The sequence below is a fragment of the Lacerta agilis genome, chromosome 7, assembly GCF_009819535.1.
Source record: "Lacerta agilis isolate rLacAgi1 chromosome 7, rLacAgi1.pri, whole genome shotgun sequence".
Classification (NCBI taxonomy): Eukaryota; Metazoa; Chordata; class Lepidosauria; order Squamata; family Lacertidae; genus Lacerta; species Lacerta agilis.
Window position 1 is genome coordinate 32,412,156 of NC_046318.1, and position 7,287 is coordinate 32,419,442.

The 7,287-nt window shown below is 40.2% G+C and overlaps 1 protein-coding gene across 2 annotated transcripts in view; it reads left to right on the forward strand.

The window, feature by feature from the left end:
- Positions 1 to 6,883: 6,883 nt before the first annotated feature.
- ZNF516 (zinc finger protein 516) overlaps positions 6,884 to 7,287 on the forward strand; it is a 120,843-nt gene continuing 120,439 nt past the window's right edge. For both annotated transcript variants that reach the window (XM_033154780.1, XM_033154783.1), the window contains exon 1: positions 6,884 to 6,999. The gene's annotated coding sequence lies outside the window, so the exon portion shown is untranslated. The remainder of the gene's footprint in view (positions 7,000 to 7,287) is intronic.

Consider the following 7,287-nt stretch of genomic DNA (forward strand, 5'->3'; position numbering starts at 1 on the left):
CCCCCAGACTTTGAACTTTCGTCTTGGCATACTAACTTGCTGCCAGGTAGACCAGGCATTCAGGACACAAAGATGTGGATATGAACGAGAGGCGCCGCGCCGGGGGGGTGGAAAGAGTATGGACATAAAATCCACACAGTCATGATGGATTTTGGTTGTTTTATCTCACTTGTGAAAGCACTCTGTGGCATAAAAGAAAATGAAAAGAATGATAACATCAGAAAAGAGATGGACGACACCAGACTACGGTCTGGTAGTATGCAATAGAAATCCCAGCAAACCCACTGCCAACCGGGCCCCGTCTCCACTATGTATTTAAAGCAGTCTCATAACATTTTAAACAGGAACTGTTCTGGAAACTGTAGTTTAAGAGAGCTGAGTGCTGTTGGGAGGCCCCTATACTCCTCACAGAGCTACAGTTCCCAAAGTGGTTTAACAATCTTTCCCTCTTCCCAGGGAACTCTGGAAACTGTAGCTCTATGAGGGGGAAGGCATGGCCACACAGTGGCATGATACTACTTTCAATGTAGAGTGCAGAAGCACTTGAGTAGACAATATTGGGCCAGCACCAGACTCGGTATAAGGCGTCTTCAAAGGACGGTGTGCAGAATTATCCCAACCTTGCGCAGCAAATAAATTGTGCTGGAGGAAGGCCCTGTTTTTAAGCTCACTCTTGACATTGCAAAAACATCACATCGAGCATTTATTTGTCTTTTTTTGTACAGTGAACCTTGCGTAAAGTGCATCCATGGGCCAATCTCGGGCTGCCAAGCAATTAGAATATTAGAGTTCAACAGTTAACCATCAATTGGCCAAAATTTGCCATGAGAAAGTTAGGATATGTTTCAGTGTAGAACTCTTTATTCAATTTGTCTCTCTTTAAAAATCATTCTGTTTGGCGGCTTCATTCTTATTGCTAAGGGTGTGATGGACCACATATGTGGCATTCTATAGGAATTGTTTTGAAACCAGCTGCTGCTGAGATTCTTTCAGCTGAGGCTGAAATTAAGAACAGGTTTCATAGGTTTTCTACCCGCTGTGAATCCATGATATAGTATATAAAAGTGCATATGGCTAAGAATGTTTGACTTCTACAGAAACTTTTTTTAAACTTCCATATGTAATGCTTTTTATAAAGCAATATTTATTATATAACCATTTGGGTTTTTTTTCCTATTGTATAATAGTACTCTTGGATTATTGGGTAGATTCATCACGGAAGGGCTTTTGATCCAGTGGAAATCTCTGCTAACATGAAGGACAGGGCAGACATTTATGTATTTGCATATTAGCTCCTCCATAAAATCAGCTCCAGAGTGTTGCAGAATCCTTCAGAACAGCATAGAAAGGTGGCACAGGGACTGCAGGGAAAAGTGGAATTGGTGAAGCATCTCCCCTCCCCTTCTGTTAGCAGAGGCATCCAGTGGATCAAAAGCACTTTCATTGAATGCTAGGCCACCAATGGAATTCCCTTCATGAAATAGTCTTTTGGTTTTACATTTAACTGAATGCAGAGAAAAATGCCCTTGTGTTTCTCTCTGTCTGTGTGCCCCACATTTTATGATGCACTTACATTTTAACCATCTCTTTGCACAGTAGTAAGGGACCTCAGACTTGAGAGCTGAATGCAGCCCTCTGGATTTCTGTTGACCTGCCCACCACTGGCACATGCCCCTCAGAAAGTTGCATTAAAAGGAACGGGGCGCAGCAGATTTATGTGCACTCCGCCAACACACACACACAAGATTCGGGAACGTAACCCCTGCACAAATCAGCCATTGCCTGTAATTATCTTCAGGACTGCATTACTACCTCCTAGTAACAGGCAGGCAGCTACTGAATTGGCATTTAGGTGCCTACATTTGCCTACTCAGGCTTTCCTGAGGGATAATTCTTTCATTTGTTCTCACTATTTGTTTTTATTAGTGTGATGTTATTGTTGATTTTATGATGTTCACCACCTCGATTTTTTTATGTTTGGAGGAGAGAAATATTTGCAAATAAATGAAATATATAATATATAAATAAAGGAAACCACAACGGAACACTTTTGTTTGTTTTTTTAATTGAAAGAGGAAAGGAGAAAGAAGTTACAGAAAAACTCCTTAGATTAAAGTTATGTTAAAGCATCCTTCAGGAACTTTGTTAAAATAACCATCAAGTTGGCCAGAAAGGAAAGGTGTGTGAGAGACAATTTAAGCAGTGAAGCATTTGAAAGGGAAATGAAGTATTCATTATGTCTACGTTCACTTGATTATTTCTGCTATCAGGCAAAATTTAGGCCCATCTCAATAATAACAGCATGCCAGAGTCCTCTTCTTCTGCAAATTCTCTTTAAGGCAATAAGACATCCTATCTAATGGAAACACTATCGGGATATAAGGCTCTTTATAAACTCCTGAAATACTATCTTGTTGCCAGAAGCAAGAGTTGCATAACAGGCTGGAAATCTAACAAGGTTAAAAACGTACTTCATATTTTCCCCCAATGGAAAGAAAAGGCATTGTTTCACATTGGCTGGATTTATGCTTGACAAGGCACAACAGCTTGACCCTAGAGCTTGTAGTCGCATGGAACATCAGTATGTAAAACGATGCTGGACAAAAATGAAGGGATTGCCCTTATGCTCACTTTAGAAGAGTTCTGGCACCTCATAGCTACAAAAGAATGTTCAGATTTTTGTGGCACAGACAGTGTTGAGTAAGAGGCTTCTTTGTAGCAGAGTAAAATTCATCTTGCTGACAGCTGTGAGCATTACTTCTCGAGCAGACTTTTAGCCAGCTTTATGCACAAACGGACTGGAATTTGCATGTGTAGGTTGTATCAAAACCACCATTCTTGTGGCAATTAAACTTTGCATGCGACAGTGGTGTTGTCCCGTGTTTTATAGCTGTAAACTGAAGGTGCTATTTTTATCCATTTCTCAGTATTTTGAATGGAGTATTTCAGTCCCATAATGGGGAACGGTGAAATAAAGTAATAATAAATATATACCAATGGGAAAGAAAATATAGAAAAATTACATTTATACAAAAATTGGACATTTCTGAAGATATTTGCTCTCTGCAAAGTTGCAGCTGGAATCTTATGCATACTTACTCGGGAGTAAGTATTGTGCTTCAAAGGCCTTGGGTAATCTGTTTAGTTGTACTTATGTCTATATTCAAATTCTTACACAGGGCGGGGGAAGGGATTAAATTTTTCAGTATGAACTAACATCCTGTTACATAGCATGGAAACTAAAACAAATGCATGTTCTAGATATGCTTCATGGAACACACATGTGCCATGGGTGAAATTACAGTTTGTTTCCCAGCCTTTGAAAATGTTTCGCATGGCCTTTCCTTCCTACCCCCAGTGCTTCTCAGGACCCTTTCTTATCTAAACTTCCACCAATCAGCCTTAGGAATGAGTGATACAGCACAGAGTCTCATCACAATGCCATTTTCCTGAGCTTGAGAAAGCCTACTTCCAAATGCTGAGCAAATAATTTATTTGACTCTGGCAAAAGTAAATAAATGTTTTTCCTGTTCCTTGTACTCTATTAGACAGAATTATTACACATAGCAAACTATAAATAGCAATATACTGTATGTATTGAGCTATTAATATCCCTGACATTCTCATACAGTATTGTAGTGTAATTTAACAAAATAATTTCAAATTGGAGTACTTCTGTAAGATTTCATTGAGACACAGAATAGAAAACAAAGAGATTGATCAAATCGGAAACTGGGATGTTTATCATTTATTTCTTTGTTATCATGTAACACGATATTATTCCTATTATAATAATATTCTCTCAACCAAGAAACAGTACAACCCATTGGAAGATGACGATGACGATGAGGAACATCTATAGATTAAAATTATTTGGATCAACTAGCTCTCTGCTACTCTGCATAAAACAGCTTACAGTGAGATTCTAACACTATGCAGAAGTAAATCCTGATGATTTCAATGGAATTTACTGTCAAATAAGAGCATTTAAGAGGGCAGCCACCACAGTGGCAATTTAATTAAAATGTGTTTCTCTTTTTCAGTTTTATCTGATCACAAACCCTGTTTACCTATCTACAAAATTTAAGGCCCGACTAGGTAGCCCTTTCTAAGATGTTTATTCCTTTTACCGCATGAGGATGAGCTCTGTGAAAAGCATTTTTGGAGGACCACATAATGGCACAGTAAGCTTAACTCCAAACATTCACCTGACATTTGCATCAATGCCAGCCATGTTGTTGAGCCATCATGGCTTATGCTGTCGAGCTGTTCCCGCTTTTTGTGAACACAGCGTCTAAAGTAATTAGTGCTTGACACAACACGGCTCACAAATGAAAGAGATGGGTCATGACATTCTTGCAACGTGGAGAAGTTTGGGCATCCTGTCCAACTTTCACTCCAGCAGCTTGTCACTCCCCCCCCCCACCCGGAAAATTATTAGCTTTAAAAGTCTGCACCAGTAAATGCTCTTCTGTTGTGTGCACTATAATGGTTAGAAAAATTTGCACAGCACACTGTCACTTGTATAGGATTTTATTGAGTGAAATCGTATTCCTGATTTTCACCTGGTACAAAGCAGAAATTACTGGAGTGTGCGTATGATGAAGAGAATAAACTGCTGTAGTCTGTGTTTTGAAAAGGACATGCAAGAATGATGAAAATGCAAAACACAACCTTTTGAGTATAGATTAACTCTTTTTTCTTTTTAAAGGAAAATAAAATATTGATATGATATGCCGGTCTCAAGCTGCTGTCAAAAATCACTGAAAGGGGCTATGTATACGCTGAAGTATGAGTCTGTGGTATGGAATGAATTGAGAATGCCCCAAAATGTATCCCACTCAGGCATTCATGCTGAAACCAGCAACAATTGTCAATGACCTTTTAACATTTTTGCTATTCAAATTAGCGCAGATCATCAATTGTACGCAGCATACATAGTTATGTTTTTGTGTGTTCTTCATTACAAACTTTCCCTCCATTTTCTTCTCTTTTTTGATTTCCAAGTGTTCCCTGACTCTAAGTATTTATATTTATGAGCTCAGTTTGCCACAGACAGCGTGCATGCACGCCCCTCCCCCAGCGACTCTGCTTGCTGCCGGAGTAGATTCTGTCGCAAATGGGAAGAAGCTGGAGAGGGCTTGTGCAGAGGCTCCAAACATTATGTGCACCAAATACCACAGCACTAGGTAACCGTTTAAAACTGAAGCAGAGGCATCCTTGATTGTCTGGCTTGCAAAGAACCACACTGAAGAGATTTGGACAGCATGTTCCTTTTAAGTGCTTAGTAATCATGGTTGGTCAGGGAGGAGGGGGGGAAGAGGGTGAATATGCAATGGAAGGAAAATGGAAAGATCGAATCAACACTCCTCAAAAAAATTGCCTTTGCCAGTTATCACACACTACAGTACTAGGCAAAGACTAAAACAAAGCTCCATTCATACCCCCAACACATCCAGCACCTAGCACCACAATTCAGCCAATTAATTTGAGGCTCCCAACCTCAGACTCAACATATATCAGCTGCATGTTTGGGTGATTGAAGTGAGCGTTAGAAAGCATCCTGAAAAATATGAGATAAACTTTGGAGCTTATCTTTTTATTTATTTTTTAAGGTACAGTACAGTATATGGCAAATGGATTTGTTCTGAGAAGTTCCAACTCTTTCCAGTGTTAGTTAGCAGTATTGTCTCCTTCTTAAAGCCTTTTGTTTAAAAGAAAGGGGGGGCAGGAGTAAGTCACTTCAGATATTATGACTCCTCTCAGTGGGTAATACGTTTGTTTAAGGAATTCCATTGCAAAACATATTGGATAGTATCCAACCGAGGCATACTCAGAGTAGACCCATTGAGATCAATGGACTTAAATGAGTCATGATTTTAAATTAATCATGTCCATTGATTTCAATTGGTCTACTCTACCTTGTTGACTACCGTCACATGATACAAGCACACACATATTTGTCCTGTATATGCACACTGTGGTTGATATGTTTTGGACAACACCCAATGATACAATCGTGTTTATTTAAAAAGCTGCAATGCAAACTGAGTTCATAGTTGATAAATGTCTGATTCTGACACCAAATAATGTATACCTTTAAGAAGGAGCAAGCATGTGTGCATAGCTTTCTCTTTCAGCTTCCAGTACATTGCCACATGAGATTACTGTACATATATAATTTGTGTGTGGGCATTCTAGTACAGCATGTACCTGTGATGAAATTAATGCACCCAGGAAAGCCACACGCATCAAATGTCAAACCAAGATTTCATGTAGAAGTTGTCTGTAGCAGACGTTTCTGAATTAAACAATAACGACAGCAACAATTTAACAAGAAATGGGCAACCCCATAACATGCAATCATGTTTTTATTTCAAAGTTGAGATACCAGCAGCATGATAACTATCGTGAGAGAGTCGGAATTATACAAAATTGCATACTTAGTATGTGAATATATAGTTTCCTGTAATCCCCATCTATTTAGTCATTTGGCTGAAGCAGAGATGAATAACAGATCTGCTAATGAATCAGTCCTGTTAGTGGAATAATTGTTTTTTATGTGACTCGCTTTTGGCTATCTAGACTTTCCCCGCATAATACAAGAACTTTGTGCTGATGAGACAATAGTAGACAGTGTGTGCATTTAATATAGAACAGACCATTCGCCCGGCTGGGGGAAGACGTCAACCTATACGCTTCGAGGAAAAAGACCAGGAAAAGGAGAGGGGGATTCCTCCCGTCGCCCTCCATCCCAGAGCCCTCAAGGGATTCCCAGATGGGCTAAAGGGCGGTGGGAAGTTTGAAGCCGGAGGACCCCTTGCCCAGGGCTTGGCACCGAGGGGTGTAGAGACGCCCCCCTCGCTGCTCGCCGGAGTGGAGCTGGCGCAGTGAATCATGTGCAGTTCTTTCCTTATTGCCTTCAGCGCATGGTTTCACCTTCAGGTTTCTTGTTTGTCTGTGTCCTTCTCCAAATCGCTTCACCTCAACTGCAAGAAGGTAAAGGGATCGGGAAGAGATTGTTAAGCCATTCTTTTCTCTCCACTCCCTCCCTCTTTCTTTTTTCTTTTTCTTTTTTGGAAGTGCTGAGGAAGAAGATGGGAGGGGATCAGAAAGAGGGGGAAAGAGGAGGAGGAGAGAGATGAGGATATTCTTAATACGCCCGTGGGAAAAACTTCGCGTTTCCATTTAATAGTTAATCTCGCTCGGTAATTGAAGGGACTTTTTACAGAAACGATAACTTTGGGCTCTTTGAAAGGGGTGGCGGGGCGGGGTGGGGTAGGCAGA